Source organism: Protopterus annectens, chromosome 13.part0 (assembly GCF_019279795.1).
Source record: "Protopterus annectens isolate FY-2018-M chromosome 13.part0, PAN1.0, whole genome shotgun sequence".
Lineage (NCBI taxonomy): Eukaryota > Metazoa > Chordata > Ceratodontiformes > Protopteridae > Protopterus > Protopterus annectens.
This window is the reverse complement of record NC_056747.1, coordinates 1310408705-1310433997: the sequence shown is the minus strand read 5'-3', so window position 1 is coordinate 1310433997 and position 25293 is coordinate 1310408705. Positions and strand designations below refer to the sequence as shown.

General features: G+C 36.8%; 1 protein-coding gene across 2 annotated transcripts in view; it reads left to right on the top strand.

Moving 5' to 3' along the window:
- The first annotated feature begins 328 nt into the window (after positions 1 to 328).
- The window catches only part of MPP3 (MAGUK p55 scaffold protein 3), a 1051423-nt gene continuing 1026458 nt past the window's right edge, over positions 329 to 25293 (top strand). For both annotated transcript variants that reach the window (XM_044055336.1, XM_044055335.1), the window contains exon 1: positions 329 to 704. The gene's annotated coding sequence lies outside the window, so the exon portion shown is untranslated. The remainder of the gene's footprint in view (positions 705 to 25293) is intronic.

The following is a 25293-nucleotide window of genomic DNA, read 5'->3' as shown; positions in this document are numbered from 1 at the left end:
GGTAACCTTTACTTTTGCACATAGCTGCTAGATGATGCTTCTCTTTAGACTGCCCGCTTTCCTTTCTATCCACCTCTCATTTGCTCTCTCTCTCTCTCTCTCTCTGCTTCACTTGTTACAAGGGTGCCCTAGGGAAATCTAGCAGTAGTTCCCAGCAGTCTCCAGGCTGCACTAACTCATTACTGTCTCCATGGCAGACGCCCATTCACTGGGGTCTTGTTTAACGTTTAATTTCCTAGGCAGCTTAGAGATGGGAACGCATGCGCAAAAAGAGGCGCGTGCATATAATATACGTTATAGATATAACCATATATAAATACACGCGCATGCACATCTACACGCGCTCAGAAATACACTCTCGCGCGCCTATGCACATGCACAAGCAGGAGTAGCTGTCCAGCAAGCTCCAATTAAAAAAAATGACTTTGCCTCTCAAGGTCTCTTGCAGGAGTGATTAAATTTGGGGCCATATGGCATTGCTGATCGGCTATCAGAACTGTTTTGCATGTGCAAGGCTTTTATCACAAGCTCCAGGTCAGAGACGTGGAGAATTAGCTCATTTAGATAAAGCAAAAGACACAGAGTGGGAGAGGAAGAGAGAAAGAAAGAGAGACTGGAATGCTGAAAAACTGTTGGATGACAAACAGTCTACTGGTACTTGTCAGGGAAGACAAGTGAAGGAAACATATTTTCAAGGGGCAACGGTAGGCATCCGTACATTACAAAGGAAAAACATTATGCAGAAGTAAACAGTTCTATGATTACTGTATGAGTAAATAATTGATAAAATATTTTTCTTCGGTCTAGATGCTTGTTATTGAAAATGCGCATGGCTGGATTTTTTAAATCAATGTAGCATAATAACATATTTTCCCGTGTGACTGTAAAGCTTGTGTGTAGTTTATTGTGAGCGCATCTGATTAAATATTTAACATTGCCTTCTGTGGCTAGCCATAAAAGGTAGATTTGTAATTCTATTTTTCCCTTTGCTGTGATGTTAGAGGGTAAGAAGTGTAGTGATGTATACTCTGCAGAGTGAAGGTCCTATGTGTAGACAAGTGTGATATTTGTTGCTTTTCAACAAGAGCAAAGACAAAGCTTTAAAACCATCTGGGGGTCAAAGACAGAATACCTTGCATACCATTGGTCAAGAAACAGGCACTGGTTGATAACGCTACTGATGTGAGATCAATGTGGCTTGCTTCTATGGAGTCACCTGTGGTATTGAGACATTCTTGTTTCTGAGCCATGTTGCAAACTGTCATTTGTTGTCAGGATTTATTATGCTATTAGCTTGCCAAAGACAATTTCTTCCAACAATCACAAATGCTCATAACCCATTTCTTCGTTTTTAGGAAATTAGCAAGTTGTAAGTGGATATCTGCACATTAAAAAGGATGTTTGATTTGTGTTCTGTGTTATTTTATTCACCAAGAAACTGCACAATGTAGCGGAGAAAATCTTTGTCTATTCAATCTAAATATCAATCTAGTGAAGAGCAGAGATAGTAACAGACATAGCAATGTATAGTAATGTGTAGGCTGTTAGAATAACCTAGAGTGCAGTAGTGTTACAAGCCAGAAATGAGCCTGGTACATTGCATAAAGAGTTTGAGTTCCACAACTTTCACTAATGTATGACTAGTAAAACTGTCAGTTTACCACAGTAAAAGCCTATGCACTGCTAACAAGCGTCATCACATAGTCATAGGTTTGTTTCCCTATGCCTCCACTTGCTTTCAGTGCAACTCTGAATAATTTATTTTACCATGCTATGATTCTAGGTCACCACGTAAAAGAGGCACTTATTCCTAGTAGGTCTGATTAATAAATAACTAAGATAAAGCACATGTCTGACCATTCAAAATCTCATGGGTCACCTCTTAGATGTCCTGAGTATTCAGTCTCTTCTGAGATATTTTTAATTTTGCATTAGCTTTCACTTGGGTCCTTTATAAAATAATGTATGCATTTGTTGTAGAACACTGATGTCAGATGTCATGAAATAATTTAGTACTCTAAAGCAGGGACTTTATTTTCTTTTTTCATCTTTTAGCTTACTGTAGTGACAATGTCCTAGACATACGTATACATTATATAGGACCTTTGCTACTGATTATTTTTTAATTTTGTCCACAGATATTCCAGTTAAAAAATAAGATTGAATGATATGAGGTCACTGGTGATAACAGAGTACTCATATTGCAATTATTCTGTTTAATGTGTTATAAATAAAACAAGATGTAAAGAATTTGCATACGTTTCTTTAATGTTCTTGCCTGTGTTCATCATTTCTGTTTTGTCCTTTTTAAGTAATGCAACCACACAGCAATGTTCTAAGAACGATGTATGTTCTATCGAAGAAGAATAAGGCAGTTCAGTGCAGTGAATTATGTTTCTGAGCTTATAGTAGTTTGGGGTTTGATTCTTTTATTCTTCATTCAGCTGTATGAATCTAACAGTTTCAATTCCTGGATTGTCCCTGAAAAAAGCAGTTCTGCCTAGTAAGTTTACCCAGTTAATTAAAAAAAGGAATAGGGCTACATCTTGTAGTATATCACTTTTAAACATGAAAGGGAGATGGACTGCTTTACGGTATATGTTACTAATAATGTAAAATATATGATGGTGCAGAGGAGATTTGTAGACACACCCTCTCCTTTTCTGGTACATTACCAGATGCTGCAGACTTAGTGAATAATATGAAAAGGAGGTCATTTGCAGTGATGAGTTCAGGATTGGGTCCGGATAGGTATAGGATAAAGTTGTAAATGCAAAATGAAAAAAATGATGATTTGAGTGATTTCACAGTGGTTTTGTATTTAAGATTAATTCTGAATTGCTGTTAGTTTTCTTGTTCTAAATACCATTACTCTACAATGCAACATGTTTTAGTAAGTTTTTGATGAGCAGAAATCTTAGATAAACAGCTGGTCTACGTCAGTATTGTGTATACCTGGGATACATTACCTGCAGTGTCATGTGTTTAAAAATTCACTCTGCCAGTGAACATTTGGAATGTTGTTGAAAATAAATGCATACTTACACTAACAGAAATTGATTTATTCTAAATGATTATAAAACAACATTAAAAATTTGTTAATTTTTATATAAATGCATGTTATAGTACTGTGCTGTATAGACAATGTTCATAGTACTTACGCTTTTTGCCTGTAGTACTTTAACTGCAAGTTGCTCTTTCTGTATAACTGATTGGATAACAAGCATCTGCTTTTATAAGGCTACATAGATGCATAAAGGAAATTGGAGGATATGTGTCAGCTAAGAGAGGCTTTGCCAGTCAAGCAAAGATATAACATATGAAACTAGGAGAGTACATCTAAAGTGTAAATGTAACTTGGAGAGTGCATCTAAAGTGTAAATACAAGTTACTTTTTGAAACCATCAGTACTTTTAGGATCAGTTTGACTGTAAGGGTGTGAGATTTTGCTTGTCCATTCATATAAAAAGTTGAAAGATAAGATAGTAAGAGCATAAGCTGGAATGAAAGAGGTGAACATATTTGGTTGCAATCCCATTTACATTATAGGAGTGTAAGTAGTTTTCACAAAGTTTTTGAAATAAGAGAGCAGACAGGTCAGTGCTTATTTATGCTTTTTCAGGGCTACCCTTTATTTTTGAACTACAACTAGTTCATAGAGTATGTGTCTTTATCATTACTAGGGCTGTGGATATACACAAAGAGATCTGGGTTCTGATAAAAAAAAAAAAACAGTTACTATTAAGACTAAGTGAAACTTGCTCCATTAAAATGGTGGTTACCATTTCTACCTCACAGTACATGGTTTTCCAGTTTGGTTATTGGTTAGTGTGTCTTCTGTGTGGAGTCTGCAAATTATTTTTCTGACTGCATGGGTTTCTATGACATGCTTCACTTTCCATTGACATCCCAAAAATGTGCCTTAGTTGGACTGATGATTTTGAATTGCCCATAAGTGTGTATACAGTGTGAGGATGAATGCAGTTATGCAGTCTGGGATGTGTTACTCCCTGTTCGGGATGAGTTTCTATGCTGTGTGCAGTTGTGCATTCTGGGATGTGTTAGTGTCCTGCTGAGGATGAGTTTCTATGCTGTGTGCCCACCAAGTGCAGGGATAAGCTATGGCCTTCCCCACTTATGACCCCAAATTGCATAAGTTGCTAATAAGAGAATGAAGAAATAATGGAATAGTATGCAGAACCAGTTTAATTTGTAGAAAAATATGGGTCACAAAGTTACAGGTATGCACACAGTACATATACTCATCTGAAAACATCTCAGGGATGCTGGCATCCACTGCTTTGTAAGTCTTTGTCAGCTCTGTCATTGAATTTAAGATGCACTGCAAATTGCACATCATAAAATAAAACAATGCGATAACAGAAACATACTTCAGGAAAGGCTGATAATGAACGTATTAAGCATGCTGATGAGACAGAAATAGAGCGATATGATACATGCATTATATTTATGAATGTTGTGATGGTTTAGATGGGAATGTTGTGATGCTTTAAATGAGAATGTTGTGATGGTTTAGATGGGAATATTGTGATGGTTTAAATGGGAATGTTGTGATGGTTTAGATGGAAATGTTGTGATGGTTTAGATGGGAATGTTGTGATGGTTTAGATGGGAATGTTGTGATGGTTTAGATGGAGATGGACATATATGCGTGTATAAAAGAAAGGAGGGAAAGAAACAAAACAAAATGAATGGATTGAAAATCCAAATAGTAGTGTCTCCAAATCTCCATTTGTCCCCATGTGGAGTTTTGCTGAGGCCTTCATTTTTCTACCATATTCCAAAGATATGCATATAGGTAAACTAGAGATGCTCCAAATTGTTTGGAAATGCATGTGTAGTGTGTTTTGGGTGTATATATAAATGTGTGTGTGTGTGTGTGTGTGTGTGTGTGTGTGTGTGTGTGTGTGTGTGTGTGTGTGTATATATGTGTGTGTGTGTGTGTGTCTCTGTGTGTGTGTGTGTGTGTGTGTGTGTGTGTGTGTGTGTGTGTGTGTGTGCCTGTGTTCTGCTGAGCAGTGACATTTCATCTATAACTGGCTGTCCACCTTGTGCCTGCTTCTTGTTGGGACAGGCTCTGGTCCCCTGCTCCCCTGAACAGGATAAAGTGCGTATCAGAAAATGAAGGCACGAATGGCTGTACATCTACAATGATTGCTGTCTTGCTTCTCCAAAGCTGTCATCACAATGTCATTTAACTTTACTTTGTCTGCTTAGTAAAAGGAGTTTGCACAGCAGGTTTACTTCAGATTTTTTATTCCACCAGCTTGCATGAGTCTAATTCAAGAAGTGATAGAATCATTTAAATGGAGAAAATGTAATGCTGTTTCCTCAAGTTTATACTATATATTTCCTACTAGTTTGAAACTACAAAATTTCTGGACCAAGGGAATACCCAGGATTTTTAGAATTTTGTGTTATCTTCCGGAGTAGTATACTATGTATGTATGTATATATATACAAACACACAGATATATAAATATATTATTTTTAGGTGTACACCATGGATTGCAGAGTGTATGACAAAGGTCATCACCGTGTTAATTATATTAGCTGCTAAGCTAGCTAGTGACATACAGATGGAAGTCCGTGCATTTCTCACAGTAACAAAAAGAGGACTGAAGTTCGGTGCATCTGCTATTTTATGCTAATTGTTGAATGCAGAAGTAAATTACAGAAGTGATAGAGTTGTAGCACAATAGAATAGAGTGATTTATACTACATAAGGGTCAGTGCTTGAAAAGTGGATGAGAGCAGTTAATGTGTCACTCTGCATTAAAAAGGGAGATTGCAAGACTTGTAAAGAACAAGAGATAAATCAGTGTATTGAGAAGTGCCTCAAAGGTTCTAGAGAAAATGTAGGCTCTATCTGCTACTTGGAGATTTCCAATTAAGGAATTTCAAGACATATTTCAGTGTGGCTTTTAAAAGGGTTATTCATTAATTTTCCATTGTCACAGTTTCTTAAGCAATTTAGCACATGCAGGCAGATACAATTCTTCATCTGTTTGCTGGGTACACAGATTTATAATTGTATGCCTAGGTTAAGACCATAAAAACATAAAGTTACAAGAGAAATAAATGATGACAGTAATGCAGAAATCCACTGTATTGTACCCCTTCTGGCATCTCAGCAAAACAGCCTTCAGAGGAAGTGGATTTCTGCCAGTTGCCTTCATTTATATAAATGAGGGTATAGTTAGTTGGGTCACAGAGATATAGTTGAATTTATTGCAGTCTGATTTGTCAAGTGCTGTTTAGCTGACCACAAGAAGAAGGAACAGCACATGCTGCTCCCACAGAGCAAATAAAGAAAGAAAGAAAAGAAAATTGAAACAAATATTTCTGTGAGCAATGGCAAATGCATATACCCCACATTGCAATGCGAGGCCCCTGAACTCTCAGTTTTGTAGTTAAATCCAGGGTGACTACATGTCATTGGAAGTCACAGTTTTTCCTGTTGTGGCAGTTTTTGAAGAAATCACTGTTCCATACGCCAGGCTTGATGAAGTATGATTTGAAGTACATGGATTTAATGACTTATCCAAATCCAAGACACAGTTAGAAGACATTTTTTATGTTATGGTTAGGAGCTGGAAGAGATAAGTCATATGACACAAGGGCATCACTGTTCTGTTTTATTATTTTGTACAGTCATGACGCTGTGAACAAGGACAGCATTATCAGTTTAACTACAAAGATGATTCACTAACAGAAAGGATACTGAGATTATCCAATAATATTTTGCCTGCTGGGCTGGGATACAGGTGAAACTGATAACATGCAGAAAGGTTAAAATAATTAGGAATGTCATCTAGGAGATAAGGTTGGACAAGCTGCATGTGAATGTGTTGTCATATGAACAGCATCAGGCACTCAACTAATTACATGTTCGTGTAGCCATATAATATCGGCATCAGCTTTTGAGATGGTGGGAGTATTTCTTAGGTGTACAACTTTTCTAAGCCCAAAAGTGGCTTTTTATGTACAAATTTCTTTTAGAATCTATAAGTTTCTGTTTTGCTCTGGCCTAAAGTATATAGTGTGAGTCATACAATAATATAATGCAGTTGTCATTGACAGTCTAAATACAATCAGAAGACTTCAACTACGGCTGATGAGTACTGTTATAGGTTCATAGGTAGGTACTAGGCTATCTGCCCTAGGGCCCATACAAGCCTAGCCAAAAAATGTACCCTGGCTTTCGCCACCCAAGAAAATTATTTTCCTGTGCCCCTGTCGTGCAGAGCCACAGAAGTGATCCCCGGGGTGAATTTCCCATTTCCCATCCAATCATCAAGATTTTTCTTGAAGAGTGCTAATGAGGAACTCTGTTTGACATAGATAGGTAGTCTGTTCCAGAGTATGGGAAGTCTCTGGGACAGGAATCTATCCCTCCAGCATGTTCTGTTTATTGTGGTGACAAGGTTTAGGTCCCTAGAGCGTGTAGCTCGGAGGGATTGGGATTTCTTTAAGTGGAGCATGTCCAACAGCTCTGGGTTTGACATAGCTTTGTATGTTAGGCAGAGATCGCTCCTGAGTAGGCGATATGCGATGGAGTAAAGCTGTAGTTTTTTGAGACGGTCTGCATAGGGCATCTGTTTGAGGCCAGTAATCCTCCTTGTGAGGTATTTCTGTGGTCTTTCCAGTTGTTGTAGATGTCTTGTGAGGTACATACCAAAAGGGGCGTTTTACTCTATAATGGGTCTAATGAGTGATGAGGAGAGGGGAACAATGACCTCTTTTTTTCTGGATGAGAATCCTTTTGTGATGAGATGAGCCACGTAGAAGCATTTCCTGACCACTGTGGCGATGTGATTATCAAAGGAGAGACTACTGTCCACCTGTGTCCCAGGGTCTCTTATCACATTTTCGGCATTAAGTAGACTACCAGCTATGTGGTAGTTCATGGGTACAGAGTTTTTACCAAAGGGGATGACAATACACTTTTTGGCATTGAGCTTCAGGCCATGGCTTTGACACCAGGTATCTGTCTCAGTGAGGCCCTTTTGTAGTTTGTCCACATCGTTAGGAGTTTCGATTATGGCTCCTAGTTTGCAATCATCTGCAAACTTTGTTAGCCAAAGACCTTCTGTGTTGGCCTGCACTTCAGAGAAGTAGATACCAAACAGGAGAGGACCCAGGACTGAACCATGTGGTACTCCACTTGTCACTGGTCTGATGTCGGAGTTGGAATGTGCTACTTTCACAGTGTGGGTTCTGTCCATGAGCCAGTTGGCAACCCATCTTGTGACATAGGGATTTATACCTAGTTTAGTGAGCTTATCTATAATTCCAGAGTGGGGGATGGTGTCGAAAGCCTTGGCGAGATCTAGATAAGCTGTGTGAACCATTTTACCCTCATCTATGGCTTTGATGACTGCTTCAAAGAAGTCAATCAGGTTTAGGAGACATGATCTGCCTTTTACAAATCCAAACTGGGTAGGGTCCAGAGTTTGGAGATTACCAATGTCTTTGTTTATGAGTTCCACGATGATACGTTCCATGGCCTTGCAGACCAGGCTTGTCAGGCTAATGGGGTGGTAGTTCCCGGGGTCCGTCATGGCTCCCCCTTTGTGGAGTGGGATAACCATTGCGGTGCGCCATTCAGTGGGTACAAAGCCTGAGGTGAGGCTATGATTGAACATGGTACTTAGGTAGGGTGCCAGTTCATTCTGTAGTTCATGTAGAACGCAGCCTGGGATATTGTCAGGTCCCATGGATGCTGTGTTCCTGGCTTTGGAGAGTGTGTTTTTTACCTGTGCAGCCGTGATTATAGGAACTTTGCATTCTTCTGGTATAGGGATGGGCCCTCTAGGGGGTGAGAGGGGGTAAAGTTAGCACTGAACCTATCTGCTAGGATGTTGGCAATATAAGTTGGTTCTGTATATTTAGTGCCATTGTGCTGTAACTCTGAGCAGATCGGAGTGTTCACATTTAGATTCTTGACATAGCTATAGAATGCTTTGTGGTTGTCTTTAGAGTCAGTGGCAATTTTGTTTTCATAATTAGCTTTGGAGGATTTTATGAGGGATCTCAGCTTCTTACTGAGGTTGACAAGGGAGTTCCTCCAGTCATGGGATTTTACTCTTTTTTGCAACAGATTCTTTCTTCTGTTGTAGAGTTTGTTTATGGCAGAGGACCACCAAATTGCTTCCTTTTTCTGGAGGATAACATCTTGGTTCTATTAGGGATAGCATGATCCATGCACTCGTGTAAGTGCTTATAAAGTGCATTTGTGTATGCTAAAAGTTTTGTGGTGCAGAGGTCATGTCCTTATTTTTTCTGAGAATGCAGAATTAATCCTAAGTGAGAGGGATAGGCCTGATATTTGGTATACGATTGTTGTGTAATTAGTGTCAAGATGAAGGGTAGGTACAGCAGTAAACTGATTCACATATTGACAAATTCAGTTACAGTGTTTCTACGTGTCACTGGTGAAGATGACGAGAAGGAGTAGCCAAAGGTTTAGAGAGGCATTTATTCAGGGAATACATGCATTTGGTTGTGCGACCAAATGTCGATCCGTCGTAATTCCGAACTGTAATGTCGAAACTCGTAGGTGTGCATGCTCGTAATGTCACCTGCAATGTCGAATTCGAAATTCCTGATCGTACAACTGCCACAGCAAGCGCTATCATGGGTTGAGAGGAGGGAATAGTAGCCTGGCCGGCATTCGGTAATTCCGGGTTCGGCATCTGCAGATTCGAAATTTTGCGATTTTCGGATTGTGCTTTTGATGTGTTCGCGTTTGGACATCGGCCGTTCACTCAAATGCATGTATACCTTTATCCAGCACACAAAGTCAGTGCCATCACAAAAAGTACCACAGAAGAAATAAATAGAAATCCTACAACACAAATAAACTACTGTGGCTGATGGGTAACCAGTTACAGAAGTTTCTTTGTTTTGTTGGACCCCCAGGTTATCTCTCAGTGACAGATGTTTCTTTTGGCTTAGAGAGGCATTTATCTCATTTGCTTGCAAATTTCCATTGGTAAGGCACTTAGTAAACCAGGACAACAAATTCATAGTGATTCAAGTTGCAGATACCCTTAGTAATAGTAGTGAGCCATCATCTGTGATGAAAGCGTTAGGTTGCTCGTGTGAAGTAGAAGAATAAAGCCCTTAATATGACCTAGCCTCCCCAAGTTCAGTTAGCTGCTTGGTGACAGGCAGAACAGCAGGGAAGGCGGGGCACGCCCATCTTAGGGGAAGGAGAGTTGCGTGGACATTGCTGTCAGTGATCTCTGGTGGAGGCTGGAGATGGTGACGTTGAAGGCAATGCCCAAAAAGAGGAATCATGTGAGGACAAGGCTGAGATGCTACAGAGGCAGGGCAAATGACATACATGCCCATTGCATGCCCACCCCTCTGGTACAAGATCAAATGAAGTGTAAATCCCTTGGCAGAAAGCGATAGCAAGAGTCCCCCCTAGATGCCCTTATGATCCTCTATCAGACCCAGCTTAATCAGGGTAGACAGGGAGAGTTTAGAGAAGCTGGCAAACTCAGCAGTGGACAGAAGCACATGGACAACAGGCTGTTGGATGTTGCAGGAGAGATTGAGGCAATCAAATATTTATTTTATTTATTAATTGACTGATGTATGGTTACTAGGAAAGTCTGACTGGGTAGGTACCCATTTTCAGTGGATTGCCAGGAGGAAAAGCTCCAGAGTATTACAAAAGCATTTTAAGAACAATAATTTTACCATCTTCAAAAATAATACACAGATATCTACAGTAGAAATAATTATACCAAATTAGACATAATGTGAAAACATTGGTTAAGAATGGATACAACTTATACATCAATGATTTAACATTTATAGAAATTTTAGCCAGTTTATGTATATATATATAAATTAAAGTTGAGTTAATATAATAAAACAGGAATTGTAATATGAAGTGAGAGAAAAAACAAGGTTATGTCATATTTAGAAAGAGTCATAGTAGAGAAATTGATTGAAGTAAGGAAGCGAGTGAAGAAGGGAGAGTATGGAGGTGTAAGGTATGAACAAATACTTGTTGATGTATAGGGATATAGTTTTTCATGGGGTTGAAGAAGAGCAGAGAAAGACTGTGTGGCAAGGAAGTGTTTTTAAATGCCTGGAGGGAGAGTATTGCCCTGAAGGATACAGGTAAGGCGTTACAGGCCTTAGCAACATGGTATACGTAGAGACAATGCCCAGCAAATCTGGTAGGTTTGTGGACGCAAAATTGGTCATTGGATTGTAATGAATTGATTGAGAACATAGTTATGTAGAATGGTATTATGTGCTGGACAAGCAGAAGGATCCTGGATAATTTTATAGGTAAGAAGCTGAGTATATGTTAGTTAATGGAGAAGTTATAACTAATTTAGGCTAGTTATTGCTATGTAGTGGTAGGTTCTGAAAGGGATATTTGCCCATATTTAGTAACTTTATTATAGCATTGTTCAGGTTTTGATTTTTGTGATGTTTGGAGGTTAGTAAGGATGGGCACATTGTAAAGTAGTGAGAGGAGGAGGTAAGTGGTGGCAAGTGTAGTTTTAGTTGCACTGGAGAAAACATTTTTTACTCTAAAACATCCTTATTTTGGTATTTTTTTATTTAGTTTTGTATATGCAGGTCAAATTTAAGATTATCATCTACTATCATCCCTAGTGATTTGCTTTTGAGAAGTGACTTCAGTGACTGTATTAATAAGAGAGTAGATTTTATTTTTTTTTTCATGAGAGAGGGATTTGAGTTCAAAATAGCTGTATTTTTTTGGGAGGGGGTGAAGCATGAGTTGTGTGTTACAAAGCCAATTTTCAGTGGCTGTTATAGCTTCCTGAGTAATTTTTTGGAGGTATACCGTGTTGTGGAATCATCTGTGTATTGTATTAGGATGGCTTGTTGTATGGAAGTTTAGAAAGTGTTAGTGAAAATGTTAAAGAGGAGGGGACCAAGGATAGAGCGTTGTGGCACACCAGTGGTCACTGGGAGGTAACGAGAGAGCATGGAGTGTCATTTTAATAACTGATCCCTATCAGACAGGTAGCTTTTAAACCATAAAAGGATGGGCTGAGAGAGATCTGTTGAGGACATTTGAAGTAGAAGTTTGCTGTGACAAACTGTGTTGAAGGCAGACAAGTCTAGAAGTAAGGAAGAGACTAGTTTGCCATTATGTCTAGCTTTATTGACAGTCTTTATATAGGTTAGCAGGGCAGTGCTAGTACTATGGATAGGATGGAAGTCATGCTGTATAGGGGATAGGAGGTCTTCCTGCAGGATATAATCTAGCAATTGTTTTTGAATAAAATGTTCAAGTATTCGAAAATAGATCAGGGTGTGATCAGCATCAGGTTGGCTGGAGGAGTTGCCCTACTTACAAAAAGTTGTTTATGATTATGGTGCAGTATGTTGAGTGTCCCTTATATGTGTATATGATGTATTGATGTATTGGTAATTTAGATGTTTTAGCTGAGTTTATCACCTACTGATAAAAATAACATGTGATTGATCAAAGCAAATGTGCTATAATGTTACACTATTAATCTTTCACCATAATGATATGGACAATGTTTTTGATGGTTTCCCTGACTATAAGTTTTGTAAGAATGTATGACTCTAGTCACTGAAACCTTAACTCATACTTCCACATTAACAGTGTTAGATGGCATGAGAGGTACCCAACCCAATGTATTCCATATTTCTGGAACAGACATATTTACAATTCAAGAAGAGTACTTCTCTGACGATCTTTAAAATGTTTACCCTTTATATAACCGAAATGCCACTTACCCGACTTTCAGAAGATCAAGTCGAGAACACCGACAGTACAAAACACCAACCTCTTGGAACACCGAGAAATAACTAACAGTAAGTAACTGCTTGGCCAGCATGTTGACCTTTGCCCCTTACCTCCACAGTAGTGTGATCTCGGAGGTGGTATATTTAATTGGGGGGAGCAGCCCCCATATAGGGGTGTGTGGGTGTGTTTGCTTCTGTTTTAGTGTGCTTGTTGGGTTGGCCAACGGGTTACTTACCATTTGTTACCCTTCGGTGTTCCGAGTTGAACTGTTGGCATTTTCGGCTCAGTCTTCTGAAAGTGGGGTAAATAGTGTTTCGGTTATATGAGGGGGATCTATACATACATATATATATATATATATATATATATATGTGTGTGTGTGTGTGTGTGTGTGTATGACTGGGTGAGCACAAATTTTTATCTGGCTATTGATGAAATCATTTGATAAATGCTCAGTTTTCTAATATATTATACCTTCACAGTAAGCAGGTTGTTTCAGTAGCTGACCACCACTGTAGCTTCTTAACAGTTTAGTTGGTAATTATTGCACTTACGTTGTTGTTGTTGTTGTGTCTTTTGGCTTATCCCGGTTAGGGGTCGCCACAGGGGAACTCCGGTCCGCTAATGTTTGGTAGTGGATTTTTACGTGCCGAGTTACCAGCCTTGACGCACAACCTTCAACGAAGGCACGCCCATTCATGCATGCCTCCACACAGAAGACGCTCTAGCTGAGAATCGAACGCGACAACGTCTTCCTGTGAGGCGACAACGCTACTGCAGCACCACTGCCATGGGTCAATTATTGCACATACTACCATTCAAAATTATATTTTGACTGTTATTCACATCAGTGTTTTATGCTCCAAATCACACTGCCTCAGTTGTTTACAAAATATTTCCTAAAGTTTTTTTTTTGTTACCCTCAGACGGTACGGTGGTCGCATTGTTACCTCACAGGAAGAGGTTCTCCCGTTCGATTCTCGGCTGGGCTTAGGAGTGCCTTCTGTGTGGAGTCTGCATGTCCTCCCCACGGTTGGATAGCGTTCGAAAGACATGCGTGCGTAAATGGGCGTGCCTTCGTTGAAGGTTTGGTGTCGAGCTGGCACCTCAGCGTTTCGTAAAAATCTACTGCCAATCATTAGCGGACTGGAGTTCCACTGTGGCGACCCCTTACTGGGAAAAGCCGAAAGACAAATAACAACAACCCTCAGACACATTTTAGTGCTTGCCAGTCAATAAATGCGATATAACTGGTGAAAAATGAGTATCCGGTTCCAAGGAAAGAGACAGAAAATACCAAAACTGTCGTTTATTAGTACATCAGGTTAAGCGCTTTCATGTATCCTCCACAGACTTCTTCAGAACACCCTTTCTCAAACTAACAGCCTTTAAATAGCACTAATTAATTCAAATGAACCAATCCTGTGATACACCAATTTGATCTCATGAATATTAATTTCATGGATACTGAATGACTCATCCTGACATGGATTCTCATAACACAACAACCATTTAAAATCATGAAAATACATATAAAATAACTAAACAGTTATATAACTGTTTACTCATGATATAAAATTCATAATATTCAATAATAAAATTACATAGTAAAATAAAAATAAAAATTTTAAAATGTTAAAAATACAACTATTAGTTGTGTCTCACAATGAACACACAAAACTGTGGGAAACTTATAGCTCGATGAGTATAATCAACTTGGAACAACACCTACCCTACTGTTAATATTACTTTTTTCTTACCCATTCTAGGCCCTTAACAGGGGCTTGGTGGGAATACAATAATTTAATCCGGGGTAAGTGGCTACATTTAATAATATTTGCCACTTCTTCTCTTTCTCCCAATATACCTTTCATTTCACCTCCTCTAGGATTAATCTTTACACACTCTACAATTGCAAACTTGAAAGTGTTACAAGTCTCACTATCCCTAATATGCCTATATAGGGTGTTGTTAGTATCTTGCTTTCTTATACAATAAAGATGGTCATATATTCGGTTTCTTAACCTCCTCTCAGTTTTTCCTATGTAGAAACACGGACATTTTGTACAGATGGCTAGATAAATCACAAACTGGGTCTGACAGTTGCCCTTCTTGAACCTTACTGTTGTTTTATTGATATTATCTATAGTGCGGGTGTATATGGCACAACACTGATTGCAGTGTCCACATTTGCTTGTACCTACAGAATTTGTATTGTTATTTCTATAACTATTTTGGATTCTCCTTTTTAAATTCTTTCCAGTTTTGTATGCAAAAAGGGGTTCAGTTCCCAATTTATTATGCACCCCCTCATCACACCGCAAAATATTCCAATTTTTATGTATAATACTTTTGACCTCGTTTACATAAGGGTTGAACCCCAATATACAGGCCCTGTTATATTTCTTATTATTTTGATTACTATTAGTAGTCTCTTCGTTCGTCTCCATATCCACACCCAGTAAGGGTTTGTACTTTTTCCCCCATTCTCTTTTAACATACCCTGTAACATCACTAACAAGTTCATTGGGGTACCCCCTTTCTCTAAACATATTTCCTATATGGTCAATTTCTTTAACCATCTCCGAATAGTCCGATCTCATCCGGGCTGCTCTTATACATTACCCCTTAATTATACTTTTCTTTTACTTCCATGGATGATTACTGGAAAATTCCAAGTATGTGTTACTAAAGGTATCTTTTCTATATATCTTTGACCTAAAACCTTTACTCGTAGTATAGATATATGTATCAAGATATGATATACCTCTTTTGTCACATTTGTGGGTAAATTTTAAGTATGGGCTGGAAGTGTTGAGATATTCTAAAAATAATACTATTTCGTCCATGGTACCAGTCCACAATATAAATATATCATCCAAAAATCTGATGTAACAACTAATGAACTGGTACCATTGATTGGTGAACATATATTCATCCTCCCAATCTAACAGAACAAGGTTTGCAAACATAGGGGCACACGCGGCCCCCATAGCAACACCTCGGGTCTGTCTGTAATGTTCACCTTCATAATATATATAATTATTATCCAGCACAATACTCATAAATTCTTCCAATAAAACAACTTTCTCCCATTCCAATTGTGTATACCTCTGTATACTGTTAATAAACCTAGTTGTTCCATCTTCTCTACGTATACAAGAAAATAGGTTGACCACATCAGTAGTCAAAAATATGACACTATCTTTCCACAGGTGGGGTTTTATCCTGCTCAAAAATTCCCAAGAATCTTTGACAATGTGTGGGACCTTGCTATAAATGTTTTTTAGCCATCTATCTATTACTTTGCCATAAGGAAAGGTCTTACTTTTACTACCTGAAATGATAGGTCGAAATGGGGGATCCTCCATATTTTTATGAATCTTGGGTATCCCCACTATTGTAGCCAATACTGGATGTTGTACTTTTAAAAATTGATACATTTCTTTGTCTATTCTATTATCCATTAAATATTCCTCGAGGTATAAGTCAGTTCTCCTATGGGCAATATTTATTTGGTTTATAGAAGAGATTTCATAATTCCCGGAATTATTTAGTATTTGATACATTTTCTGTGCGTACTCATTTGCATCATATAACACAATTCCCCCTCCTTTGTTGGGGTCATTAGCCTTATATTGTGATTAGCACATATTTCATTAAAAACTGTTTGTTCTTTTCTACTTAAATTGTATTTGTATTTTTTTCTTTTTAGTTATTTCACAATATCTGTACAATTCATCTGTTACCACCTTTTCATATGCCACTAGCCACTATCCTTTTGCTGAGATGTTAAACCAAAGTCCCTTGTGTGTGAATTGGTGGTAGCTCGGGTGGAAGTCAAAGAGCCCACAGAACAAAAAGATTAGGGGTCCTTTATTTACGTGCTATTTACATGACATGTTATTTACATATTTACATTTTACACAGAGCTATACATATTTGCAAATTTACAAAATTACTCAATTATTTACATAATTTCCTCCATATACATTCTGTTTTTTCATCTCCATATATTTTTATTAAAACTTGACCCTCACTCATTTTCCAAACCACCGTCTGATTTTTCTTAATATTAATATCAATTTGCATTAAACATCTCATTTAATCTCTCGTTCCATTTCACCCATACTACATAAATTTTTTTTTGTCCATTCTTATTTCATATTCTTTATTTCTATTCTTATAATATCCATATTCAGTCATATCTATATTTATATTACTACTGTTTTTTAACTCTGCAAAAAATTTTCCTCACATTTTTCCCATAATTTCTCCACTCTTTCACATTTCAGAAAAACATGCTATGTGGATTCTTCTTCACCACAGTACATACATGTTCTTTCACTTTTCATTTTATAAGACATGTTTGCTTTCACTGGTAATTTGTTTATTTGCAGTCTCCATAGAAAATCCTGACATTCTACTTTATTACTATACCATTTCTTTCTTTCTTTCTTTCTTTCTTTCTCTTATAGCTTTAATCTTTTCTTCTGGTAAAATTTTCCATGGGTTAACTCAGTAATAATGTACCATTATATTCTTATATCATGGTTTCTAATCCTCTTCTGTCTCGTCAGTCTTTATCTTCACACATTTTTCATTTTTTCTTGATAATTTTTTAAAATTTCTTTAATACATTCTTTTCCCTTCTTATTTCTTCATATCTCCCAAAAATGTTCACACTTAAACAGTCTTAATACTAATTTATCATTTTTCACATTTATCCATTTCAGCACTTTATACAAATTTAATGAAGCTGCAAATACTACTGGATTTTATAATCCCAGTCCTCCTTCATCTATAATACTCTTCTATTTACTGGATTTAATGAAGATCCCCACACAAACTTAAAAATAACTTCTAATAATTGTTTTTCATACATTCTTGGAATCATAAACATATTTGGTAAATACACTATCTTTCTCACTAATACTGAAGTTATCAAATTAATTTTTTCCATATAAGATGATCTATATGTTCACCATAAACAACACATTTCTTTTAATTCCTTTAATAGGTTTTCCCTTTGTGTTCCACTTACTGTTTTATCACCAAAATTTATTCTCAATAGTGAAATTTCTTTCATTGTAAATTGTATTCCTCCTATGTTTATCCTATCTCCCAAACCTTTAAGTTTATCCTTATTTAATATCATACCTATTTCCTTTAAACAATCTACAACACAAAATATAGCTTCTTTCATCATCTTACATTATAATAATATCATGTGCATATGTCATCAAAACTGGAATATCTACACCTGTTTGCATTAAATACTTTTCATCTTCCATTTTACAATTCACATTACTTATTACCATATTCATACCTACAGTAAAGCAAATAATAAACCACCCAGAGGACAGCCTTGTCTTATCCTGTTACTTATCTCTATTTCTTTACTTAACCAAACATTTATTAGAATTGTTATGTTATTACCGTACGCTGTCATACAAGCTATTTTTTATTTTATCAATAAAATCTTATGCTCTATAGAATCAAAACTTTTATCAATATCACCTGCCATAACATTTAACATCATCTATTCTATTTAAAATATCATCCACAATTTCTATTACTATCATTAGCAATTCTTGACATCCTTTCCTTTCATACCATATAGATTTTCTTCCATTATATTTTCCATCTTATTTTCCAGTATTTCTGAATTATCCTCATAAAAATCTTAGAATCTCATTATTTGGTAGTATTGGTCTCCAGTTTTGTTTTATATCTTCTTCTTCATTTTTTTCCATATGAATTTTAATATTTCACTACACAGATCCTTATCACAAAAACATTTATTTAACCATTGATTCAAAATATGTAAAAAGTATTATTTTTGCCATTGCATTATTTTTTGTATATTTCATAGCCTATTCCATCAGGGCCTTGCTACTGAATCTATATTTACCTGTTTAAGCACATTATCTAACTCAAACATAGTAATCTATTTTTCAATTTCCTTATTTACTTGAGCAGAAAATGTTTTTGCTGTCCATATTTCATTATTTTTTCTTTAAACATTTCTTCTACATAATGAACTACAGTTTCCATAATCTGTATTTGTTTTCTTTCTACCTCTCCTTTCTTTTCCTATTTTTCATTTCTGTCATTACACTACTATCTTCTTTCACAATTGTACTCAAATATGCTGACACTTCTTCCCTTTTCCTTGTAATAAGTAACTTTCTTTATATAAAAAGCCTTGATCTTTTCATAATTTCTTTTGTATAATTCTTCTTATTTATCATAATACTCTCTCATTCTTTTTTAGGTTTTTGAAAACATTTTCATATATGTCTATGTGATGCCCCTACACTGGGCTAGTAATCGAGGAGCCTCAGTCTTCACCACTGGCAACAGCTAGGAGACGTACACACTGGGAGAATGACAAGTACACACACAGTAAAGTACAATTTCCCTTAAGAGCACACAGAAACCACAGTCAGTCTGGGGCTGGTTTCTCCCTCTTTCTCCAGATCCCCAATCAGACTCCCAACTGGAACAGCTATAAGGTTGAGATTTCAGCTGAGTGGTCAAGCCAAAACCTCCAGCAACCTCTCTGTCTAGGAAGTGCTTCGTGTCCCTGCCCAAGTAGCTAAAACACACACTTTTTGATTTGATTTATATACAAACACACACACACACACACACCTGGAAAAGACTGGCACAGGTTTACTAGCTATGCCTCCTTCTGCCCAGACTATAAGGTAGTTATCACTGCCACCAACCACTCTTATCAGCTACTCTAGGTCCTTAACAAAGGAGTCCAGTCCTACTGTGTAATGATACTATATCCAAATGGTAGTTTTGACCAAGACTTGAAAGGCTATTTTGGAGTGGCCTGTACAGTGTCATCAAATACATATGCAGGTACTCTCAGAGCTTAAATATTCTCATAAATATCAGCCACAAAGATAGGTTTAACTATATTTAATAATAAATAATAAAAGAACAATACAATATTCAGTAACTCAACACAGTGACTTCAGAGTTCAAAATCACAGGAAATATTTGAAAACAACATTGCAGGACAGTCTCAAATAAATACAGAAAACATCTAAACTAATCTTTACTATATTCCTATCTATACCTAAAAGAGATACTATGCCCTAAATCTTACTTACAGAGCAAGTGCAGATGGTAATGATGAGTGGATGTTCTTGCTAGGTCCAAGACAAAATACAAAATGTAAAGTCTCTCTCTCTCTGAGAGAGTTCTTAAATTAATATCACATTTTATTGCTGGGTTAACTTGGGTGACAATCACTTTTTCTCACCTGATTTCAGTTCCCAGGCTAAACAGAAACTTAACGTAATTTTAGCATTAGTGTGTGAGAAATACAGAACTCTCAGATATTTGCTCAGAACTGTGTAGCTGCTAGGAAGTCATAAAGCAATAAAACACGTTTTACATTTTAAACCTAGTAATTACTTTTCTTTCAAGGCAATAGAAAAACTTCCAGCTCTAGACATTGTGTCTGTTTCTGCATTGAAACTAGCTTTTATAGCACAGTTGTAAAGCATTTAATTTCAATTTATTTTCTTGAAGTTTTGTAAGTTAATCTTCTATGTTCAGGCAGGGTATGCTGTGGTTACATTCCTGAAGCTCAGTACATAACATACAATTCTGTATAAATCACATCAATAGTCACAAATGACATAGTATTATTTACAAAATTCCAGATAGGTGGGCTGACAGTGTCACAGTCTACATATCTTTTTTCTCTATTTTTAGTTTCTGTCTGCCACTTTAAAATCTTTTTTTATATTTACTTTTAAATATAATCCACCTTTCCAACCAATTAACATAAAAGGTCTTCATAGTAACACAATCACTCCTTAATTGTATAATTTCTTCTTCTTTTTTCATTCTATTCTTTTTCATTTGTTCTTTTTCCCTTCCCTTTCCTATTTTTGTATGTTCTTTATTTTCCTTTTTTTTTCCATCCATATTGCTAAATGATCATATCCTTTTACAGCTGTTTTCCCTTTTGCTATGCTTATTCCTTCAGATATTATAAAGTAATCAATTTCTGATTTAAGAATACCTCTTCTATATGTCTAGAATTTTCTATTCCATGTAAACAATTTACCTCATTCATAACTTTGTACTGTTTTTCGTATATCCTTTCCTTTTATTTTTCACCTCTTAAATCACAGTTAAAATCCCGTTATTATAATACTCACATTATCTACTACATAATTCAACAATTGTTGAAATAAGTTCTCCCTTTCTTTATAAATAACATAAGCATATAAAGCTATAATTCGATATAACTTTTCTTGCCGTCTGAAATCAATAATAGTTAATTTGCTCATTCTCACAAATGTTACATCTGATATCTTCACTGCTCTTCTACATAATACTGCTATTCCTAAACAACTTTCATTTCTCAAATTCCATATTATATTTCCTTCCCATATTTTTCTGTTTGCAGTCTTTTTTTCATTTAAGAGTCTTATGTCGTATGTTTACATCACATTTATTACACCATTCTAAAATCCCCATCCTTCTTACAAATTTTAATACTGTTTACATTAACCAAAAGAATTCTTAAATTATTACTGTTTCTTTTCCTTAACTTAAAGGAAATCATTTGCCATTTTCAATTTATATTACGCATTACCCACTTCCTTTCCTTTTTCTTCTAAGCTTATTCTGTTAAACATCCGTTTCCTATCTTTCACTCTTCTTCCAATAGAATTCTTTCTTTCTTTTCAGCAACTTTTTATCACTCATTTCTGAATCTTTCTCTATCTCCTCTCTGTTTTCTTGTCCTTTGTTTTTATCATTTTCTTTTTCTAAATTATATTCAGTTTCAATTTACAGTTCTTTTTCATTTTGTTCTATACCCCCCCTTTTCACTATCATTAAGATCTTTTTTTTTACAGTCCATCCATAAATGTGCAGTTTGTTTACATTTTTAACATTCTTGTTCACATTTCTTTTCATCGTGTTCTGTTTTCCCACATGTTTAGCATTTCTTTTTATCACAATTTTTCATAATACATCCTTCTTTCCCACAATAAAAAAAAAGTTTTTATGGTTGTTCCCAATATTTCATCGCTCCCCTGTTACCATCAACATTTATAACACTTGGAATGTGCAAATTGTTTTCCATTTCTATTTTCAAAATAACATTGCAATCTCATCCCCCAGTCCATAAACCCCTATTGTCACAAACCTTTGAAATGTCCATTACTTTTTTTTTAAACTATATATATATATATATATATATATATATATATATATATATATATATATTTTTTTTTTTTTGTTTCTCAGACAAAAACTTTTACTGCATAATTATTCCAAGGATTATCATTTTGTTGCTTTTCATACTCACATAATTTGTTTTTCATTTTGTGAACAGTCACAAAATATAATGTCGCAAAATGTGTCTTTATTTATCAAAATAACAGCTCTTACCTCTTTGATTTTCGCAACAAAATATAAGATCATAGTGTCCCATACCTAGTATCTGTTCAGTTCATTATTCTTTTTACTTTGTATCCTCGCCACCAATTTCTTTTTCATGCTGTTATTTTTTTTTCTTTTTTCTCATAGCTGCTTCTGAGTGTGTCAGCATATTTTTTTTTGTGTGTGTGTAGTATCCTTGTTTTGGATTACCCCCAGGAAATGTCTCCTCCATTCTCCAGTTCACTCTGGTTTAATATCTCCTACAGTATATCATCCTGCAATCCTCCTGACTGGAGGGTTGTAACAACACATTCTTCCCTCACCATCTCCTCCGATTCAGCAAACAATTATTCTTGAAAAATTACCTCCAAATCTTTACATACATCTCCCTCTGGGCTAGCATTTGCCTGCTTCTTCCATCTCAGTCTGTATGCAGTGCCCATCCGTCCAGCCACCACTGCACTGGGAACAAGATATGTGCATGCATTCACAGCTAGTACTTCAGTGAATACCACTCTCTACCGAGTAGGGGAAGTTCCCAATGCTGTGGCCAAGTATCCCCTAGTAGTATAAATACCACATTGGGTCGCACCCTGAAAAGAGGCCACTAATCTGGTGGGATTAATAACCCAGTCAACAAAGAATAAATAATAAGTAAATAAATAAATATGTCAGTCTAAATATGTCCGTCTGTTGTATATTTACCTTATTCCCTCCAGTGTATCTCCTGAAATGTGTACTATAATTTCCAGTGGTTGCATCATGTGCTATTTGACAAAATCAAGTTACAGCCACACATTTCAAGAAAAGATTCATGTTTAAGAAGTGTAAATGGCAATCTAGTTAGCACAAACTAGTTTTTATTATATTCTACCTCTTAAATTAGATGTTATAAGTCACAATTAAAACAGTAAACATTAACTTTGTAATATTTTGTAAACAGTTTACAACATCTCAGAAACCATTCAAGCTACACACACACATTCTCAGCAGTAATTTGTTCATCCAGCTGGGAGTTTTCCTATGAAGCTAAACGGTTCCGTCTTTGTCACATGGTTGTTGAGTTGTTTACAGAAATATGAAAATTATGAAAATGTAAATAATTAGCATGTGAACAACAATTTTCTTCACATTAGTTGTACTAGATACCGGCCACGTATCATTGTAGTTGTGTTTCCCATCCTGTAAGCTTTAAGATAAGAGTATTCAATAACTTGTTTGTAGCATGGTTTTGGAATTACTGCAGTGGTGGTGCTGTGGTAGCGTTGTCGCCTCATAGCAAGAAGTTGTCCCGTTCGATTCTCAGCTAGAGCGTCTTCTGTGTGGAGGCATGCGTGAATGGGGCGTGCCTTCATTGAAGGTTGTGTGTCAGGGCTGGTAACCCGGTACGTAAAAAGCCTCTACCAATCATTAGTGGACCAGAGTTCCGCTGTGACGACCCTTAACCAGGAAAAAGCCGAAAGACACAAACAAACTGATACCACCAACTGCAGCAATGCCACTGCTCTGAGCCTCCTGACTAGCCGCCCCATCTCTGTCCATTTCTGCTTACAGAAAAGCACAGTGCTATCACCAATTACAGCACATGTCTTGTGCAGACTCAGCACTTTGAAATTCACCATTATCTAAATGCTCTGTAACTACATTACTGACCTTCAGAAATGGTAAGCAGGGGCAGTTAGCCTAGTACTCATGTATGAACTTATATGTGTGTGTGTGTGTGTGTGTGTGTGTGTGTGTGTGTGTGTGTGTGTGTATATATATATATATATATATATATATATATATATATATATATATATATGGGAACACAACTAAATCTCAAACTTTTGAAATATTGAATTTCAAAAGCTTGAGACCATGTAGCAGAAACCCCACATTACCGAAAGACCAGAAGCGCGAAATTCAAAATCCCGATGTTAAAGGATTTTGAGTTAGCGCTTCTGCTGTTGCGGTTCAGGTAAGTATGTATGTGGAAGTGTGTTTGTGAGGGGCTTTAGTATGTGTAAGTGTGTGTTTTGACTGTGGTGTGTGTGTGTGTATGTGTGTGTGTGTGTGTGTGTGTGTGTGTGTGTGTTTGTGTGTGTGTGTGAGGGGCTGTAATGTGTGGGTGGGTGTGAGTTTGCCTTGTGTGCATGTTTGTGCGATCTCGGAGTTAGAATATTAAAGTAGGGGGGTGTGGGGGGCACAGCCCCCCACATGGGGGTGCAGGGGGGGAAAGCCCCCCTGCTTATCTTTAGTGTAGGGGCGGTTTGTTTGGTTATGGGGGGAGGCCGTGTGTATGTTTGTGAGCATGCTGTATGTATGTAGTACTTTCGAGATTTTGAATTTCGAGGTTTTAACATTTCGGTAATGTGGGGTTTCGGGCTTATAGTGTCGGTATTTTGGGCTTCAGGATTGTGTAATTTCGGGATTCAGTAGTGAATCCATATATATATATATATATATATATATATATATATATATATATATATATGGGTCTATTATATTTGGTCAAATTACATTTGGTCGAAAATGATTTCAGGCAGCCCACTTCACCGAAAATGCATTTCACTGAAAACACATTTGGTCAAATTCCAGTTGGTCGAAAATAGAGTATAGCCCATGCCCCACTGCGGTGCAACCCTGGAGTGAGAATATAAAGTAAGTGGGGTGTGGAGGGCATAGCCCCCCACATAATTGCAGTGTATGCACTGTTATATACATGTGTATCCATTAAAAATACATTGAAACATATAACGTCAGTAAAAACTAGTTGCAAAATGAGGGGGGGCTGTGCCCCCCACACCCCCCTAACTTTATATTGTCACTCCGGGGTCGCACTGCAATGGGGCAGGGTCTATATTCCATTTTTGACCGAATGGAATTCGACCAAATGAGCTTTCAGTGAAGTGTGCTGCCTGAAATCATTTTCGACTATATATATATATATATATATATATATATATATATATATATATATATATACTTTTCCATTATACCCCTACCAGTCCTCGGTGCTGTCCACGGTGCTGTGATTTGCCGGTGTTTCCTCACACAAGCAAGGAGTTGTATATCTGTCTGTT